The sequence below is a fragment of the Heterocephalus glaber genome, unplaced genomic scaffold (assembly GCF_053883595.1).
Source record: "Heterocephalus glaber isolate CG9 unplaced genomic scaffold, H.glaber_assembly_v1.0 deba00001444, whole genome shotgun sequence".
Lineage (NCBI taxonomy): Eukaryota > Metazoa > Chordata > Mammalia > Rodentia > Bathyergidae > Heterocephalus > Heterocephalus glaber.
In genome coordinates, this window is record NW_028258297.1 from 20,769,642 (window position 1) to 20,792,015 (window position 22,374).

A 22,374-nucleotide genomic window follows, 5' to 3' on the forward strand; every position below is an offset into this window, starting at 1 on the left:
CAGAAGAACGGATAGGTTACTGTGTACTATAAAATATTGTAGGCTATTGTAGACTTTTACACTGGACTACAAAACAAGAATAGTGAACTAACTGCAAAGAAAAAAAATACATGGATGAATCTCAGATAATACATGGCAGAAAAATACCAAGGCTGAAAACGAATCAGACTTTATAATTTCATTCATCGTATGTCAAAGCCACCCAACTCTACATAATTTTTTAAAGTTCCATGTTCTATAGTAAACTGCATAACTTTCTATCCTTTGCATTTAAACAAATGAATGTGACTTGAAAGCACATAACCCCAATGGCACAGACAGATTTATTGGTCCCAGGTCATTAAATATATGTGCTACTTAATATTTCTAGTATATTTTGCCAGTTTGTAGTCTCGTCATTCAACAAACATTGTTAAAAATTATTTTATATTTTTTCTAATAATCTTCCCACTAAATTTATTCTTGGAAAATAATTTTTTTATTAAATTACTTTATTGGTACATTGTAGGTATACAACACAATTACATTTCTCATTGGGAATTGTACCTTTACATAATGCATCTTGGTTCTTATTTTTTCCCCATTCCTAGCCCTCCCTTCACTCCCTCCACCCTTCCCTATTTACAAAGACATTATTTCCATTTTATCCATTTCTCATCATTTCTCCTTTCCCTTCTTTCTTTTCCCCTGCCCCTCCCACTACCCCTACCCCTTTGGACCTTTTCTTCCTATTTTACATTATCGATTATTCATTCTAATCATTGGTACATTTTAGGTATACAATATAATGACATTCATCATTGGAAATTTGCACCTTTACATAGTCTCTCTTGGTTCTTATTTTTCACCCTTGACCAGCCCTCCCTTCAACCCCTCCATTTCTCCATATTTACAAAGATTTTGTTCCTATTTTTCCATTTTCTCATATTAATCCCATTCCCTTCTATCCTTTCCCACTTTCTTCCCCTTTGCCCCTTTTCTTCCTATTTCACATTACTCATTATACATTTTAGTCCTTATTTACACTTTCAGTTTCTCACACCAGAGAAACTATTCGGTATTTATACATGCGTGTCCTATTTATTTCACTTAAGAGTATCGCCTCAATGTGCATCCACTTAGCTATAAATCTCTAATTTCTCATTTTTTATGGCTGAGTAGTACTCCATTTTATAGAAAAAACACATTTTCTTTATCCAGTCTCCAGTTGATGGGCATTTGGGCTGTTTCCAAGTTTTAGCTATTATAAATTGTGCTGCTATGAACATGGGTGCACATATATCACTGGGGTATGATTCTTTTAATTCTTTGGGGAAGATCCCCAGCAGTGGAATAGCAGGGTCAAATGGGACTTCCAGTCCTAGTTCTTTGAGGTATCTCCATACTGATTTCCACAGTGGTTGCCCCAGTCTACACTCCCACCAGCAGTGGAGCAGGGTTCCTCTTTCCCCACATCCCTGCCAGCATTTGTTATTGGTTGATTTCATGATAGCAGCCATTCTTTCTGGTGTGAGGTGGAATCTCAGTGTTGTTTTCATTTGCATCTCTTGAATGACCAGTGATGTTGAACATTTTTTCATGTATTTATTTGCTATTTCTACTTCTTTGTCTGAGAAATGTCTGTTCATTTCAGATGCCCATTTTTGGATTGGGTCTTTAAATTTGGGAGGTCTGATCTTTTAAAGTTCTTTATAGATTCGAGATAGTAGACCTTTGTCTGAGGAAGAGCAGGTGAAGATTTTTCCCACATTGTGGGTTGTCTCTTCACACTGCTGGTGGTTTCTCTTGTTGTGCAGAAGCCTTTTAATAAGAAGAGATCCCACTTGTTGATTGTTTGTGCTAGTTCATGGGCAACTGAGGTTTTGTTCATAAAATCTTTTCCTACACCGATGTCTTCAAGGGTTCTACCTAATCTCTGTTCCAACTGGTTCAGAGTTTCTATTTTTGCTTCCTGTTTCACTAACCTGGTAAAAGCAATAGAAGAGATACCACCTATAATAATACCTCTATGCCCACCAACCTGAATCTGCTTCATCCTTCGGCCTGCCTCCTGTAGCCATACAGAAAGTATGGTCCATTGGGCAACTGTTAGGTCAGCTATTTTTTTGTGTCTCCCTTTGCATTTATTCTTCCTATTTGTTGAAAACCACATCTCCAGAATTTTACCACTCCCTTATTCATACTTACTTATTTTCTTTATACTAGATCATTCCAACAGCATATAAATATGTAGAAATATCTTCCGTAATGAAAAGGTACAGTTTTTTGCACCCAATTCTCACCTGACACTTCTTTTTGTTCTCCTCTTATACTTAAAATTTCCAGAAATGCTTGCCTCCATTCCTTATAGTTTTCTCTTCTCCTTTGGACTCCCTCTAATGATTTCTTCTACCACATCTTTCTATAAAACTGCCATTTTCAAGGTCAGACATCAATAATTACAGTGGGCAATGGTTCACTGGCAGCGCTAACCTTACTTTACCTAATCCATTGATGCAATTGTTCATGACCTACACTACAAAACCAATTTAATTGCTTGTTTTTTCATATATACTATCTTTTTAGTTGTTTATTTGTTTATTTGTTGAGTTGGGGTCTAAATATGTAGTTCAGTCTGGCCTTGAACTAGCTAAGTAGGCCAGACTGGCCTTGAACTTACAGCAATCCTCCTGCCTTGGCCTCCCCAGTAGTGGGATTACAGGTATGTGCCACCACACATCACATAATCTCTTTATTCCGTTCCTAAGTACAGATGGTTCTTTATCTCATCTGCAAATCCTCATCTTGGAGTGTTTTAAGGAAGTGTTCCATGATCTTTTCTTTTTTCATGCTCATTATCTCACAATCTCTTCAAGTCTCATGGCTTTGACACTATCTATATACTGTTGACTCCCAGTAGTATATCTCCACTTCGTACTAAACTCCAGTTCCAAGTGAGTTTACTGAACATTTCCTTGCCATTTACACTAGAATTTTTAAGAACATAACATGTCTCAATCTAAATGTCCACTTTTCTTCTTCAAATGGGATCTTCCTTTAGTATTCTCTAGCTCAGTGAGTGGCAATGTACACTTTCATCTGCTTAGGTTAAAATCTTAGTCATCTTTGATATCTTTTTATCTCATATTTCCCCTAAGTTTCTCACCTTAAATAAGAAAATTCTGAGTCTGATTTCAAATTATATACAATAACAACTCTACTGCATAACTCTTACCACTACAACCATAACTGACTTTATCAGTATTAATGAAATAAATTCTACCTCAGTTGTCTACAAACTACTGCCAGTGGGCCAAATTACTGTTCATTGTCCTTTTCACATTTTGATGGAGTCTGTTTACCTTTCACTTATTGATATGCAAGCATGAGTTATATTCTAGACATTAATCAGGCATTGATTTTATACATGGCAGCTGTTATCTTCCAACTTTAGCTGACTTTATACACTTATTTATGATATTATTGGTATGTTCTTTGTTGTATGTTTTATTACTGGCTACATTTTGATATCCTTAGAGCATACATAGTCTTTGCTTGATACAACTTTAATATCCTTCTCTGTGGAGCTCATCATGGGTGTTTAATCAACATCTGTGGATTGATCTCTCCAAATACTGCATTTCACACGAGTTCCAATACACAGCACACAGGTAGCAAAGTAATAAGATTCAGCAGTCTACACTAGCACTGACCTGTACCCTATCAGCCGTCAGAAATGAGCTTTGGAGGATAAGCTGGTTTCTCATGTTCTACTGTGTCAGAACTCAGGTACACAGGGCAAGAAGTAGAAGGCAGTGTATAAATGCACAGAGGATTCCACACAGAATCTTAAAGTAGTAAACGCACTTTCAAAAATGAAAAGGTTTACTTCAAGGTCTTGGTTCCTTACACTGTTAGAAATATTATTCAGGAAAAGTCTTTTAAAGAAGTTCTGTTCACACAGTACGCAATTTCATACACACAGGACAGTTAGGCTACTAGGGATTTGTTTTGTATTCTATAATTCATTTTCCAACTTCAACTGTTAGCAAGTATATATGTTTATGTAAAATTATATTTTACATTTATTATCAGATCAAATAAATATGTGCTTCAGTAGCAGAAAGTATTCCTCCTGTCCCATGCAATAATATTCTTTGAAAATTTAAAGAAGAGAGATGTCTTTTTACAAAATGTGCTTCTCTCTGTCTGTCTGTCTCTCTTTCTGTAGCTCTCCATCAAAAGAAATAACTACCTTGAAATTTCACTGAGTTCTTCAGTCTGCAAACAAGTTCTCCTGATATGAGTAAAGTCAGGAGGGATAACATTTGAACAAAATAAATCTGAGAGAAGAGGGAAGGAAAAGATATACAATCCTACAAAAACTATGAATTTATTAACATGAGGCTCACTCTTGTTTTTATATATTTTTTTTTTAAATAAAGGCCTTGGCTGGCTATTGGATTCTGATTGGAAAAATTTTTAAACAGGATTGTGAACATTTTTAAGTTCACTCTTACACAGAAATTTAAGAGATTCGTTTGAGAATGGCAAACATAAAAAGAATAGAGATTGACACCAGGCAGATTTAATACTAAAAGAGAGAAAAAAGAAAAGAAAAACAGGAGTGTATACCAATAGTAGTTAATGAAATAGTTAGGAAATAAAAGTTCAAAACATATAATCTGCCATCAACTGATCTATATATTCAGGGTGTATTGCCAGTTATTTATTATACTGGAATTCATGACCTGCAGTGCCCAAACATGTATTTTTAATTTTTTTTTGGTATTGCGTATCAAACTCAGGACCTTGAGCTTGTGAGGCAGGTGCAGTGCCACTGAGCTAAACCCCCAGCCCCCAAACAGATAGGTTTTAAGAATAATCTGGAGACCTTCTTATACAGCAGTGATTCCCCAGATATGTCCCTCTATCTCTGTACCCTTTTGTCCCTCAAAACTGTGACATGGGATCAATTACATGTTTATTTATCTATAAATTATCTTATTATTTATGTACATAGTGATGTACATAAAATTAATTTCATTTAAAAACTAATTTCAAAATATCCATTTTAGTCATTATAAAAACAATAGAAATTTCAGAGATTTTTTTCAATTCAATAAATTTTAATTAAAAGCACAGCACAGTAATGTAAATATGTTATAAGCAAATTAAATGAGTCAAATAACTCTATAAACTGTTTTCCATCTACTGATACATTTAGAAAATGTGTTAATAGAGTCTATATTCATTTTCTCATAAATAATAATACTTATTACTGGCTTTATTATGGCCTTAAAAGAAATGTTTTTTTTCTTTTTTTTTTTTTGGTACCGGGGATCAAACTCGGGTCTTTGCGCTTGCGCACCAGGCAGCGAAACCTCTGAGCTAAATCCCCGGCCGGTTAAAAGAAATTTTAATGCTCTCAAAGACACCAGTTCTAGAAGGTTTAATTGATGATGAATTTTATTCCATAAATACACAAGTACTAGGCTGTTTTATGTGATATTTTTTCAAAAGCCTCTTAGAAATTTTGATTTATTCTGCTCTTTTCTATATAACATGTATTTTTCACAAAAAATTTTTTGAAAAACTGCCTTTAACAGACTGTAAGATGCAAAATGGCATAATAATCAAACCATTAGATTTTCTATTACTTTCATTATGAAGAAAATACACAATTTTGCCCAGTCCCAAAACCCAAGGAAAGGATTTTGCTTTGGGGAAACAATTAAACTGGTCATGGAAGGTTAATGTTCACACCTCAACAAGGAAGAAAGCTTGGAAAAATCTTTTAAAATACATTTTTAAAGACATCCAAGTGATGTTGAAGAACAAAGAATAGATAAAATCAAATTTTATAGACAATAGGGCTTTTGGAAACAAGTTGACAATCTATATCAGTTTCCTTGTTTTATTTGCTTGTTTATTTGCTAATTCTTGCCATGGACAAAGAATTAGCCTTTCTCATACAGAAAGACTGTTTTCCTCAATCCCACTATTTAGTGCAAGAATACATAATAGAATTTTCCTCTTTGTGAGGTATTAGTGGGACAAATTGGAAACTTAAAAGGATTCAAATGCAAGCCTTGTCCTGTTAAATATCATCTGACTTATAGTCTCTACCATAAGTTAGGGTATCGAAAAGAAAAGCTGCTAAAAGACAGAGTAAAAGCACTGATAATATTATAAAGCATAGGAAAAAAGACATCATTGAAGTTATTACCTTTTGAAACCATTAACATAATTTTAAGTTCATAAGGCTTGTGAGATGAACTAAAATATCAAAGGAAAAAGCTCAATGTATCACTGTATTTGGATGCTGAGAAAATGGGGAACCAATTCAATCAAATAGGAAGATTAAGATATGTGCTTACTAAAGGAAGTGTTAATCTTAAAATAGCTAAGTCCATACCAAGTTTTATTTCTAATTTGATTAAAATGACTGTTTCTGTGCCACTTGCAAAAAAGATGAGAGGAAAATTGTTTGGGTGAAAATTTACATTATCTCAACATTGTGCATAACATGCCCAATGACTACTAGATAGGCAACACAGAGAAAATATGGCTTGTAACTCAAAGAGACTGCTGACAGTTGATGGATGTGCAGTTTTCCACAGTTTTGATAAAAGAGAAAATAACTAGAAAATGTAAAAAAAAAATAGAAAATTGTTGAAAAACGAACATATCACATGAGAAATGAAATATGTAAAACATTAAATGGACACAGCAGATATTTTAAAATATGAAGCCCAAATTACACAATTTAATGTTTGGTTACATTAATGGCTAAATGGAATGGAACGGGATTATTAAACTGAAAGCTACACCCTAATTACTAAGCAAAGACTTCCCCTTAACATTTTTTTTTGTTTTCCAAATATTTTATACTTGCTTCTTTCTTCCTATTTTTTCCATTGTGATTTTTCATTTTTTTGTATGTCATGCTTTACTTTCTTTCACTTTTATCTTTTTTTTGGTATGTACTAGTGGGTTTTTTCTTTGTAGTTACCATAGACTTACATAAAACATCCTACAGTTACAATATCCTAATTTAAGCTGAGAATAACCTCAGTTATAAACAACAACCCCTCTTTTATTTCTCCCAAGTAAATATACTTCATGTTATTATTATCACACTTCACATATTTTATAATCTGCAGCACTAATAAGTTATTATAAATATAGTTAACTTAATAATTTATCTTCTGTATTTTATGCTAGAGTTAGAGATGATTGATATACCAGCATCGTAGTTGCAGAATATTCTGAATATGATGGTATACTTACTTTTATAAATGAGTGTTATTCTATCATGTGTGTACATGTAGTTACTTCATGTTCTTTTCTTCACCATGAAGAACTCTTTCTTGTAAGGCAGATCTTATAGTAATGAAATCCTTTACACTTTGTTTATTGAGTAATGACTCTAGTTTCTAATATTAATATTAGTATTACCCTTCAAGAAAGACTATATTCACATAACTTATCAGTATACTTTTTTATAATTGTTCAGTTATATTATTACTTATTGTTAATATCTTAACTAATATTATACTAATATTATACTAATATTAATATTTTTCAATCACAGTAGACTGGGGGTAACTGAAACTGTAGAAAATAAAACCACAGAGAAGGAGGCATTGCTGTATATAATGATAAAAAGAAAGATGTCACATAATAGCGAAAGCTTGGAAACAGCCCAAGTGCCCGTCAACTGGAGACTGGATAAAGAAGGTGTGGTTTTTCTTATAAAATGGAGTACTACTCAGCCATAAAGAACGAGAAACTAGAGTCATTTGTAGCTAAATGGGTGCATATTGAGGCCATACTCTTAAGTGAAATAAATAGGACACACATGTAAATACTGAATAGTTTCTCTGGTATGAGAAACTGAAAGTGTAAATAAAAATCAAAATGTATAATAGATAACATGAAACAGAAAGAAAAGGTCAAAAGGGGAGGAGGAAGTGGGAGGAGTAGAGGAAAGGAAAGAAGGGAAAGGGAAAAATGGGAGAAAAGGAAAAAATGGAAACAAAGTCTGTAAAATAGGGAGGGGTAGAAGTGTTGAAGGGAAGGTAGGGGAATGGGGAAAAAATAAGAACCAAGATATATCATGTAAAGGTACAAATTCCCAATAATGAATGTCATCATATTGTATACCTAAAATGTATCAATAAACTTAATTTGAAAAGAATTTTTTAAAAAGATGTCACATAAATAATGTGGTCCAAGTGTACAGTTTTCAGTTATAGGGTGAATAAACACTAGAATCTAATGTGCAACACACAGCAATAAAAATAAGGATATTATGTTCATTGCTTACATTTGATAAAAGTTCAGAATTAGAATGTTTTCACCACACACAGGAAACAATGGTAACTATAAATAGTGATGGAAATGTTAATTACTGTTTATTGTAATCATTATACAATGTATAAATATATCAAATTATGATGTTGAACATAGTAAATTTATACAATTTTTATTGTCGATTTAATATTTTTAAATCAAAATATATAAAGATGGGTCAATAGAAAATACACAACTACAACATCAGAATTAAAAATAACAAAACAACACAGCCTGAAGAATTTCTGCATTAAATCTAATTTTGGCCTTTAGAAAAATGTGAGGTAGAAGTAAAGAGAAAATAACTAGATATTTGCTAAAAATCCTGAAAAACATAAATTCCCATTCTGAAGATTGCAACAAAAGAGGAAAAGCTTATACAAACATTAAAAAAAAGAAAAGTAGCATATTAACATAAAAGAAGTTACTTGAAATCAAAGGTTAGGCTTTCATCTCAAGAACACCAAAAAACCTGCAAATAGAATCTAAGAACTCATTTAAAAAGTAATAAAAATAAAAAAGAGAAAATAATGCATAGCACATAAAATTTTAAAGTTTAAATTTGATTATTTGAATATTTTAAAATGGTACACACCTAGGGATACTAAACAAGAGGAAACCCAAATTTCAGTTCACAGGAATTAAAAACAGGAAGAATAACTACAGATACTAGAAAAAACAGAAAAATAATATGAGGATATCATAAAGAGCATTGTTAATAATTTTCATATAACAGATCAAGTGTACAGACTTTTTAAAATATTAGTGAAACTGATAAAACATATTAATATGTATTGAAGAATTTCATCTCTCATTACAAAGAACATTCTTATCCCAGTGGCTTATATTTAAGGGAGAAGTAAAGAACCTGTTTATAAATTCTTCCAAAATATACAAAGACAGTAGGTGTTTTAAATTTTTATGAGACCAGCAAAACCTTGCTTTTAAAGCATGAAAACATTAAAATGAAGAAAAATCACAGCAGTATCTCTCAAACCACATGCAGAATGTATTAAGAGGATAATGCATCCTAACAAGGGGATTTGCTCTGGAAATGCAGGGGTGATCTAAATCTTTGAAAAAATCTATGAAATTTACTATTTTACCTGAAAATGTCTAATAATATGAATATACTATCAGATTCAAGCAAGTACTTAACTAATTTCAATTCTTACTATTTTAACAAATTTTAAACTAGAAAAAGAAGTCTTAACCTGATGAAATCTTTACAATGGTTTTAAAGCGTGTACACAAATACTTTTGCACTGTTCCCTTAAAAATATTTAAAAAACTTTAATAGAAATCTTTGAAATTTCAAAATTGTGAAAATTAAATTACACAGAGCAAAATTTAGGGGATTTTTAAAATCCATTTTATGGGCTATGACCTGTCATTGAAAAAATTTTAGACAATACAGAAAGCAGAGGACCAGGAACAACCACTCTTTTCCATTAAAAAATTGAATATCACAAATGTATCACAATAGGAATTATCTCAGGATTTTTGAAAGAGATGATCTCCATTCTGTTTTATAAAATAAAGACAATAATCGTCACAATAATTGATATGGTAAGGAAATTGGAAAAGATATTTGAAAACATTTATAGCAACATAAGTGTAAAGTAGAATATAAAAAAAACAACTAAATATGTGTTTATGCTTTTCATTTAAATTTTCATTGAGATAATTTAGAGTCAAATGCGGTTGTATCAAATACAAAGAAGTCCCTTAAACCCTTTGGGCAGATTCATCTAATGATAATGTCCTCTTGCAGACATTTAGTGCTATATTTCAACAAAGATATTGACTCTGATAAAGCTACATGACATCCACATTTTACATGTACTCATGAGTATGTGTATATTTACTTCTATACGACTTTATACTTCACATGCAACTTCCTATATATACTATGATATTGAATAGTTGCATCCCCACAAGAATCCTTCCTAGTGTCCTTTTTTAACCACATCCAATCTCCTTCCTCCCACCTTCCACCCATCTTTAAAGGCTGACAACCACTGATCTATCATTTACTTATGAAGTTTTGGGAATATATACTCACAGTACATAACTTTTGACATTAGCTTTTATTTTACTCAGCCCAATTCACTAGACATGCATCATGTTGTTGGATGTGTGTATTAATAGATTACTTTATTGATAAATGTGGTTCATTCACATGGAAATATTTTAGCTCATTCAACCATTCACATTTTGCAGTGTATCTAGAGTGTTTCTGGTTTGGGGCTATTATTAGTAAAGCTTCTATAAATATCTATATATTAGTTTTTGTCTGAACATAGATCTAATTTCTCTGTGATACAGATTAAGGATCAACTGCCAACATGAAGGCAATTGCATATTTACTTTCATTAACAAGTGTCTTAGTGGTCCCAGCAGTATGTATCAATGATCCAGTTTCTTTGTATCTTTGTTAGTGTTAATATTGTACCTATTTTTATTTCAGTTAATATAAGTATTCCATGATAATTTATTGTTGAATTTTCATTTCTTTCATGGTTAAGGTTATTGTGGACATTTCATCTATATATAGTCTCTAGTAAAATTATTTTATGTTTGTCTTTTTTATAGTCTATTCTACTGTTGGATTTTGACTTTTTTTATATATTCTAGAAACAATTTCCTTGTCAGATATATGGCTTCCAAATATTTGATCTTATTCTGTAACTCACACTTTCATCCTATTCACAAGGATTTCCTCAAAACGAAGCTTGTAAATTTGACAAAGTCCTATAGCATTATTTTTTTTTTCTTTTTAAGGATTGCACTTTAGGTGTTAAGTTTAAGAGCACTTAGTTTAGGGGGGTCCAAACATTTTCTCCAGTGATCTTTCATCCTGTTACCCACTATAAACATTTTCATGTTATAAAAGTTTGTTTTATAGCTACTTTGAAATTTTTATATACATGATTATGTCATCTCTAGTTTCATTTTTTCTTTCCAGTTTGTATGTCATTTCTTCCTTTCCTAATTGCATCAATACTATAATTTTCTTTTCAAATACCACTTTTCCTATATTTCTAATCTTTTATGTTGCATTTTCATTACTTCAAAATATTTTTAAATTTCTTTTGAGACTTACCCTTTAACTCATTTGTTGTTTAAAGTATCTTGTATAATCTTCAAATATTTGAAGATTTCTCAGCTATCTTTCTGTTATTGATTTTCAGTTTAATTCCTAAAGCAGAATGTTCTCAACACAAAATTTGTATTTTATATTTGGTTAAATGGGTCTTACAGCCCAAACTATATCGTGATGAACTTTCTATGTGAGCTTCAGAAAAATATGAATTTTTCTATTATTAGATTAACTCTTCTGTAATTAGAATTTGATCCAGTTTACTGATGATGCTATTCAGTTGAACTGTGTACTTGAAATTGATTTTCTCCCTCTTGGATCTACAAGGGATAGAGGTGTGCTGAAGTCTCTAAACATAAGGGTTTGTATTTTTCCTCACAATGCCATCAGTTTTCTCCTTATGTAATTAGATGCTCTGGTATTAATTATGTGCATACAGGTTAAGGATTATTAAGGAATCTTGGAGAACTCACCCATTTATCATTAATATGGTATCTCTTTTATTTGTAATTTTCATTTTTTCTTAAGTCCACTTTATCTAAAATTAATGTATTCACTTAATTTTGTTTCATTAGTGTCACTACAGTATATTTTATACATCCTTTTACTTTTAGTCTATATATCTTTATATTTAATGTGAGTTTATTATAGAATATAGTTGGATCTTGTTTATTGTCTTTTAACTATGTATTTATACTTTTTAAAATTTATTTTGCAGTATTGGGGAGTGATTTATTGTTTTAATTTATTTTGGTAATTTATTTTTTATTTGTAGACATTTTCTCACTACATCACTAAATTTCCTAGGCTGAGATAAAAACTGTGATTCTCCTAACTCAGCTTCCCAGAATACTGGAATTATGGGTATGTGCTGCCACATCTGGTTTTTTTCTTTTAGCACACTCTGACAGCCTCTATTTTTCAAATCATATATTTAGATCATTCGTTTTAAAGTGATTATATTTATTAGCATATATCCTTTAGTTGTCCTAGGATTTAGAATGGACTTTTGCTACTAATACAAATATACTTTCAAGCAACTATATTCTGCTTCCCATTAGTGACAATATCAATACCCAGTATCAATAGTCAAATATTGCCAATTCCTTTCTCCTGTCTCTTAATATTACTGACATGTTTATTTTTCCCTTGCTTTGCACATAGTCATTTCACAGCTCTATCTTATTTATTATATGGTTCCTGAAGAGATATCCTATATAATTCTTATACTTCTCCTGTATAGGTAAGGTACTTTAGTTTCTTTAAAGAATGTCTGGTTTCTGCAATTGCAACATATTACTAGGTATAGTAATAATAAAGAAGTACAATAATAGTACATATGATCTAAATATACAGTGAATATTTAAGTTTTGAAAAATGTATTGTTGTAAAATTGCATTGTCATTATACCCCCTCAGAATGCTCCCCTCACTTCGAGTATATTTATCCCATTGTTCTTGTCACTTTCTGAAAGAGACATTGCAGCATACTCTTAAATCTTTAGAACTATAAGCTAAATAAACCTTTTTCCTCTATCATGATATCCAATCACACTTATTTTGTAACAGCAATAAGAAATGGATTAACATGAACCTTAATTCTTTGTATGTATCTGTCTCTAGTTTTTAGGATGGTGGTTTGTCCTATGACTGAAATTCTCTGAGGGATCCCAGAAAAGTCATTGCTTATCAGTCTGTTCAAGTTTTTTTCTTAGTATGAATTTAGGAATAATCACTTTCAAGCTCTTAATGCACTGAAACTAACATGAGAAGTCTTGAGTGTTGTTTCTAAAACTTTTTATTACTATGCAGAGACCTTTCTATAATCACATGCCCACATAGTTTTCATTTTAAAAGAATTATATAAGTTTTAATTCAAACCTAATTCCATCTCTTTTTATCAGAATTATAAAAATTAGAAGTAAGCATTTCTATCTTCTTGATACTCCCTTTCTCACTTCACTATTCTCAGGGTAATTATCATTTTCTATTTAGTATATATTTGTTTCTTTTACCTAGAGATATCTAAATGTACACACATACTTTTTAAACAAAACTTTAATCATATTTAATTATTGTCCTCCAACCTCAAGATAGTTACAAACAATATTCAGAGGAATAAAAATAAATGCAAGGTATTTTTGCTATATACTCTTTTGCAGATTTTCTTGTCCAGTTTTGTAAACATTATCATGAAATGGAAGCATTAATTGAGCATTTAAGGCTCTATGTATCTACTTTTTCTACAAGCAATAAAGCCTTGACTATAGGAATAAATTGTACATAGAATGAGCTGAATCTGAAATATATATCTACCCTGGCATGTTAAACATAACAGATGCTCGACATCTATTGGTGGCTCAATATACCTATCTAATTATACTAGTAATTAAATAAAATATAGTATTAGCCATCAGGTAATTCACACAGATTTATAATATACAAAATTTATAGGAGGAAAGAATTATGATGATATGCAACAGAAATGTTTTTGTTCATGTGGGATAATTAGGAATGAGAGGTATATAATATGAAGGAGAAGTCATGAGCCAAATACATAATAAAAATGTTTTAAAACTAAGTTTTATTGAGCACTTTTTGTCTGTATTCTCGTCCAGAAACTTTGCATGTATTATGACATTTAATATAATCAAATAAGAGTATGAGATCAGTGCCCTTATTTTCTTCAATTTAGCTCTGAGGATACTGAGGATTAGAGAAGGGAATAATTGGCCCAAGTTCATAAGATAGTAGTCTATAGAACCAGCACTTTTCACACTTCAGTATCTTGAAGGATAATATTGGAACACTAGGTTGTGGCTTCGTTTTCCAAGATTTTGAATGCCAACTTTAAGTATTTTGAATATTTCTTTCCAAGCAATGTAGAGTCAATGAAGACTGAACCAGACAAAACGTTTGTCCAAATTAATGTTGTCAGAAAATTAATTTAATAGCCCTAAGTAGAATAAACTGAACCTGAAATGGATAAAAAGCAATTACTAAGAAATCTGTTTCAGTAGCTTACCGTAGTGGAGTAAGTGCTTACATCAGGGTAATAGCAAGATGTAACAAAATCAAGGGTAGCTTTTACAATCACATTGCTTCCTTAATTCTACCAGAGGAAATATTATCATAACAAAAAGAAAACAATAATGGCTCCACTTACTTCATAGTCTTGGATGTCAAACATAAAAGATCTTGCCTCTAAATACAGACAGATACAAGAATGGGCAGATGGAAAAAGGACCTATTGGCATTCGTGCATTTACCAATATTCAGAATTTCCTAAAAAGTATTTTACAATACAAAATTGCAAAAAGATGCATATTTGAAAAATTGAAAGATGAAGATGATTATGATACGGTATATGTTTATTGATATGCTACATATTATCATTAGTAATAGAGCCAATTTCAAAGAGGTAAGCTGGAAAAATTTATTAGGAAGGATAAATCAAAGGAGACTTAACCAAAGCATAAGTACTCAAGAAAATGAAAAATACAAAGGTAAAAGCAAGAACAGCAAAACAGACATTTTCACTCAGGGAGCAGAACATTTAATACAATCGTATGAAAAGACATTATAATAGAAAGAGGAGAAGGAATAAACACCTTTGGTACACAGACAAAAATAACTGTTTTTAGAAACCAGGAGATGGATTCCAATTTCCATAACTTAATAAAAAGACACTTTACATGCAAAAAAGCCAATAGAAAAGATTAGAGACTGAATGACCTAAAATAATGCTTTAGAATTGCCCTCTTTTTTCCCTCAAAAACCTAATATTATTCAATATAATAATATATACAAAAAAGTAATCTAGCAACAAATTAATTTTAAATGCCTGAATATAAAGAGAAGGACATGTGCAAATAAACTCAGCAGGTAGTTAATAGCCAGTTTCTCCCAAGAACTGATTGTCATCTTTATATCTGAAAAAAAGAAAAAAAAAAAACAATTTCTGCCTTTGAGAATATCTCAAATATTTATACTGCCGTTTACCTTACTAGTTAGTAGACATCAATATCCTTGGCACCAAAAGAGAAGTACTGGAAAGAATGAAATGAGCTCACAAGAAACATTTCTCTTTAAGTAAAACACCATGAGGGGCCAGGGATTTAGCTCAGTGGTTTCGTCGCCTGCTGTGCAAGCACAAGGACCCGAGTTCGATTCCCAGTCCAAAAAAAAAAAGAAAAACACCATGAAAATATAGTAGATTACAATTTCTTGAGTATAAATTGTCACGTGTACACACTTCTTTAAAAATGAGTTTAATATAAAAATTATTCTTGGTACTCCACTAATGTGTTCACTCTCTCCACCTCCAGTAGCAGCAGTTTAGCCGATAAGTTAAATGTTGAAAAAACATAGTAGTGCCATAGAAATCAAGCCAAGAGCTATTAGGGATGGCTTAATGATCAGGATTAGAGTACCTAATTTTCCTGGAAAGATATCCAAATCCAAACCCCAGTAGTCATTTCACGTTCTATTTTTGAAAGATAAATGAACTATGTTCCAAATAACTCATCTTGTAAAGGTGGTTTTGGCAGGGCTACAAATACCTAGCAGTGTTTTAGGAAATTTGGAGGTAAAAATGTCTACTTACATTTGAAAAATTTAATATTAAAAGATATTTAAAGTTAAAATTGGCATTTTGTACCCTTTCCACAGACTTGTTATATAAAGAATAAACAATATAGAACTTTGTGATTCTATTAATCAGTGATTGAACTAAGAATAAAATATCTAGATGTCCTGAACTTCTCCCGGATACAGCCTCACAACACACCTCTCCCTGCTCTGCTTAAATAGTGAATCTGGCTACAAAACTGCTGTCCACATGATTGTCACAGATCAAAATCATGAAGACAGTTCTACATTCGTGATGAAACTGATTTCTAGTACACTAGCAGTGAAAACCGAACCACTGGGCAAATTGTACAAGATTCCTGGACTGTATTTTGCTCACACTAACTGAAGAGCCTAAGCTTGGGGTTCTTTTAGAGATCTTTCAGCCACTGGCTCCTACATTGTCAAGTCTTTCCCAGTACTGCCAGATCCCAAACTGACAGGTAAGACTGGCAAGTGTAATGATGGGTGCTTAACATTACTGAAGCACTGAAATCTAATAAGATGTTGCTAGGACAATGTAATCTATAGACAAGGTTTTCATCATGTTGACTGAAAAAGTGCCTCAAAGTGCCTAGCAGCTTGTTGTGCATTTGGTAAGGATACTTTCACGTACAATTTCAAATTCATATTCAACTGACATTGATTGAGGAAAATCCGTGTGGTAAGTATTCCCCTATGTCCTACCACTTAAATTATTAACTTAATCCTTACAAAAGTTTCTAAATTGTGTTCTGCCACTTTCACCATTTTTTAGTTACAAAAAAACTGGTGCTGGGCTGGTGAGGACCCCCGCCCCGGCATGCCCACCAGCCACCAGTTGGCGCCTGCAACAACAGCCCCCACACTCCCTCTTAGCTATACAGCTACTTGGATCCATACTACAGAGGCACAGGGGGACCTAAACGCCAATTGTCCTGAGCTGTAGAAGTGAACAACAGAAAGGGCCTCTCTAAGGCTCCCAGGTGAAGCCCACTGGAAAAGTGAGGAGAATCTCTGCAATAAATGCACACCAGACCACCATGCTTGGTAAGTTGGAGGGATCATCACCTCCCATTGGAACCTGGACTATCTTCAGGGGAAGGGCAGCTGGAATCTGCAGTAGAACCTTGCAGAGTTCAACTCTGCAGGAGGACAAGGAGCTCAACTTGGGACTTGCAGCCAGAAATCTGCCTGAATCTCATGAGTCTGCAACTGGCTTACTGAGACTCATTGCCTTATAACCGCACACTGCTGCCCACATTGTCTGTTGTGACAGCAGAGACATACCTTAAAGGAGGCCCTTCATTTTTATATTTTATTTGTTATTTTCAAAATTACCACTATTTTTTTCTCTTATTTTTAATTTTTTTTCTTCTTTGCTACTCTTTTAAAATTTTTATTTTTCTTGTATCTCTCTTTTCTCTCTCTCTCTCTCTCTCTCTCTCTCTCTCTCTCTCTCTCTCTCTCTCTCTCTCTCTCTCTCTGCACCACTCCTTTGCTGTCACCCATTGTTCTTCATCTCCCTTTGTGTTCCTGTTCGGCCCCTAATTCTTATTTCTTCTTTTTCTTTCTTTTCTTCTCATTTCTTCTCTTGCCTGGGACCTCTAGCCTCACTGCTATCCATCCTCTATCCTTCTACTTACCTATTCCTCCCTCCCCAAATATTTATAACAACCCATCCTGAAGGGTAAAGTTGCTATATTGAAGAGCTTATTCACTATAAACATATGTTCAGTTGGTCCTTAATTTTGATTTAATTCAGAGTTAAAGGTGATAGATTAATAACTACACAAATTATCATTTTCTAAGAGGTACTTGATGTTATTGTGTTGCTGATTATATCACTTGGGGTAAGGTGTTGTGATTGATCTAATCAGTTGTCCTTCCTGGTATAATGACAATGAGACAGCCTCAGAGCCATTAGAGACTCAAAAGCTAAGGACCAGCTATATCTGGAAGACACCTCTGAGAAGCAATCATTCCATAAAAGTTCTAAATACATCAACAAATATACATACAATAAGCAACTTTAAGGTATCAACCCAGGAACTAAACCAAGGACAGTACCAAAAATAAAAATGATAAAACCTTTAAGTAGGGCACAAACTCAGACTTCCACCCCACAAAAGGCAAATTCTGGGGAAAAAAAGGTGGAAAAGTCTGATAATCAACAACCTGGACCCTGAACTGATAGCACAGGAAGTAACAAAACAGATGAATGAGGCTCTAGAAGAATTCAAAGCAGAAATAATTTCCCAGACAAATACAGAGATGGTGAGCAGAGTGAAAGACATGATTAGAGGCTCTAGAACAGAAACAGATTAAAAAAAAATAGATGAGCTCAGAAAAAGGCTGAAAGCCAAGAATACCCAGCATAAGAAAGAAATGGAAACCACGATTGCCCAACATAAAGAAATGGAATCCATGGAACAGATTCAAACAGATACTCAGGAGATTAAAAACTCCATTGAAAGCATGCAGAGCAGATTAAGGGACTCTGAAGATAGAATAACAGATATAGAAGACAGGATTGTGGTTAAGGACCATGAAAACAGAGATTCCTAAAAATAGATCACAAGAAATCAATCCAGCAGCTGCTAGATGATGCAAAGAAGAATAACATAAGACTGATAGGAGTCCATGAAAAAACAGGAAAAAGTACAATTGACAAAAAAAACTGTTCACAGAAGTAATAGTAGAAAATTTCCCAGACAGAGGAGAATTGGACATACAGGTAAGTGAGGCATATAGAACTCCAACTAGCCATGATCAAAAAAACCTTACACCTAGACATATAATAGTCAATATTCCAGAAACCCAACAGAAGAACAAAATCCTATAGGCAGTTAGAGAAAAGAAACAAATCAAAGGAAAAGCCCATCAGAATCACAGCAGAGTTCTCAACACAAACCCTCAAATCAAGGAGAGCCTGGAGTGAAGTATTTCAAGCCCTAAAAGAAAATAACTTCCAACCTAGACTGTTGTATCCTGCAAAAATTATCTTTCAAAATTGATGGGGAAATTAGATACTTCCATGACAAAGAACACCTGAGAAATTTCATGAATACCAAACCAGCACTCCAAACAATTCTAAGCAATATCCTAGAAAAAGACAGTGAAGATCACAACTCCTTGAGAACCAACAGAGAGAAGCCACCAGGCCAGGTAAGAAACTAAAGGGAAAGGGGGAAAAATAAGAAATGAAAGGGCCAACAACAGCAAAGCATCATGACAAGGATGAGTCAATATCTATCAATTACAACTCTCAATGTTAATGGTCTCAATTCACCAATCAAAAGAAACAGACTGACAGAATGGATTAAGAAGCAAAATCCAGCAATATGCTGTATACAAGAAACACACCTAACTCAAAAAGAAATTCATAGACTGAAAGTAAAAGGATGGGAAACAGTTCTCCATGTGACAGGAACCCAGAAAAAAGCAGGGATAGCACTCTTATTTGCAGACAAAGTAGATTTCAAACCAAATCTAATTAAGAGAGATAAAGATGGTCACTACATCCTTGTGAAGGGAACAATCTAAGAGGAAGAGATGACAATCCCAAATATATATGCACCAAATATGAATGCCCCCAACTATGCAAAACAAATATTAATGGACAAGAAAAACCAAATAATCACTAATACAATTATAGTGGAGGACTTCAATACCCCACCATCACAAGTAGACAGATCATCTAGACAAAAAATTAATAACAAAATTCTAGAATTGAACCAAGCTATTGAACAAATGGTCTTAATAGATGTTTACAGAGTCTTTCACCTCACAAAATCAGAATGCACATTCTTTTCAGCTGCACACGGGTTATTCTCCAAACTAGACCACATAAGAGCTAATAGGACATGTTTATGTAAATGTAAAAGAACTGAAGTTACCCCTAAGTACCTTATTTGTCTACGTAAATGTAAAAAAAATGAAGTTACCCCTATGGTTATCAGACCACAGTGCAATAAAACTGGAGGTCAATAACATAAGAAACTGCAAAACTCCCACAAACACATGGAAATTGAATAACATCCTCCTGAACAGCAATGGGTCCAAGAGGAAATTAATGAAGAAATTGGACAGTTTCTACAAGTAAATGACAGTGCCATTACAACACACAGAAATTTATGGGACACAATGAAGGCAGTTCTACGCAGGAAATTCATAGCAGTGAGTGCCCATATTAGGAAAACAGAGAACTCAGTTAAATAACCTAATGCAGAACCTCAAGCTCCTAGAAAAAGAGCATAATAAACCCAAAGCTTGTACAAGAAAGGAAATTATAAAGATCAGAGCAGAAATCAATGCAATGGAGACTAAGAGAACGATACAAAAAATTAATCAAAGAGTTGGTTTTTCAAAAGAATAAATAAAATTGATAAACCTTTAGCCAACCTTATCAAAAAAAGGAAAGAAAAGGCTCAGATCCATGCAATGAAGAACGAAAAAGGTGAAGTCACAACAGACCCAGCAGAAATCCAGAGGATCATCAATAAAATGGAAAACACAGAAGAAATGGATAGAGTCCTAGATACATAAGAATTAACAAAGTTAAATGAAAAAGATATTGAAACTCTAACCCCCCCAATTACAATGAGTAAAATTGAAAGTGTAATAAAAAACTTACCAACAAAGAAAAGCCCAGGTCCTAATAGCTTCACTGCTGAATTCTACAAGACTTTTAAAAAAGAACTATTGCCATTGCTCTTTAAACTCATCAAGGAAATTGAAAGAGAAGCAAGGCTTCCAAATTCATTTCTGGAAGCAAGTGTGCCTTTGATTCCAAAACCAGGGAAGGACCCAACCCAAAAAGAGAACTACAGGCCAATCTCCCTAATGAACATAGATGCAAAAATCCTCAACAACATACTGGCAAACAGAATACAGACAGTCATCAAGAAGATCACACACCCTGACCAAGTCAGATTTATCCCAGGGATGCAAGGATGGTTCAACATCCGTAAATCAATAAATTGAATACACTATATTAACAGAGTCAAGGACAAAAACCATATGATCATCTCAATAGATGCAGAAGAAGCACTAAACAAAATCCAACACCCATTCATGATAAAAATGCTACAGAGAATTGGAATAGAAGGTCTTTATCTCAACCTGATTAAGGCTATCTATGAAAAACCAACAGCCAACATCATACTAAATGGTCAAAAACTGAAAACACTCACACTAAAATCAGGAACAAGACAAGGATGTCCACTATCACCACTCCTTTTCAATGTAGTTCTGGAAACAGCCACAGCAATTAGAAAAGAGAAAGAAATAAAAGGAATAAAGATAAGAAAGGAAGAAGTTAAACTGTCATAATTTGCTGATATGATACTTTACATAGAAGACCCAAAATATTCGACAAAAAGACTTCTAGACCTAATTGATACATTCAGTAGAGTAGCTGGATATAAGGTCAACACTCAAAAAAACAATAGCCTTCTTATACACAAATAGCAGACTCACTGAGAGAAATTCAGGAAAAAATTCCCTTTACAATACTATCCAAAAAAATGAAATATCTAGGAATCAATGTAACAAAGGAAGCAAAAAGACCTCCACACTGAAAACTTAAGGACTCTGAAAAAGGAGATCGAGGGGGATGTAAGAAAATGGAAAAACATCCCTTGTTCCTGGCTAGGAAGAACCAATACAGTGAAAATGGCCATACTTCCAAAACTATACAGATTTAATGCAATGTTGATTGAAATTCCAACAATATACTTCACAGAACTAGAGAAAACAATCCAAAAATTCATTTGGAACCAGAAGAGACCTAGAATAGCAAAAGCAATTCTAGGCAACAGAGACATAGCTGGGGGTATCACAATCCCCAACTTAAAACTATACTACAAAGCTACTGTGATAAAAACAGCATGGTACTGGCAAAGAAACAGACCCAAGGATCAGTGGACTAGATTAGAAGATGCAGAAACAACTTCAGACATACTCAGCTACCTCATCTTTGACCTAGGAGCCAACCATCCTCACTGGAAGAAAGATATCCTATTTAATAAATGGTGTTGGAAAAACTGGATTTCAACCTGCCAAAGATTAAGACTAGACCCATACCTATCACCATGCACTAAACTAAGATCAAAGTGGATTAAAGATCTAAATATTAAGACAGAAACACTAAACTTGCTGGAAGATAAGTTAGGCAGAACTCTTGAAGACATTGGCATAGGAAAAGACTTTATGAACAAAACCTCAGTACCACGGGAACCATGACAATGAATTGACAACTGAGATCTCATCTTATTAAAAAGCTTCTGCACTGCAAGAGACACCATCAACAGAGCTAAGAGACAA

The 22,374-nt window shown here is 33.2% G+C and overlaps 1 long non-coding RNA gene across 3 annotated transcripts in view; it reads left to right on the forward strand.

Moving 5' to 3' along the window:
* The window catches only part of LOC101711282 (uncharacterized), an 82,805-nt gene that overhangs the window by 20,764 nt on the left and 39,667 nt on the right, over window positions 1-22,374 (forward strand). Inside the window, exons 2-3 of one of the 3 annotated variants that reach the window (XR_015452330.1) lie at window positions 12,216-12,304; window positions 16,927-17,097. This is a non-coding gene — a long non-coding RNA (uncharacterized LOC101711282). Of the gene's footprint in view, window positions 1-12,215; window positions 12,305-16,825; window positions 17,098-22,374 lie in introns of all 3 variants that reach the window. The other 2 variants (XR_205305.3, XR_015452329.1) reach the window with 2 other exon arrangements.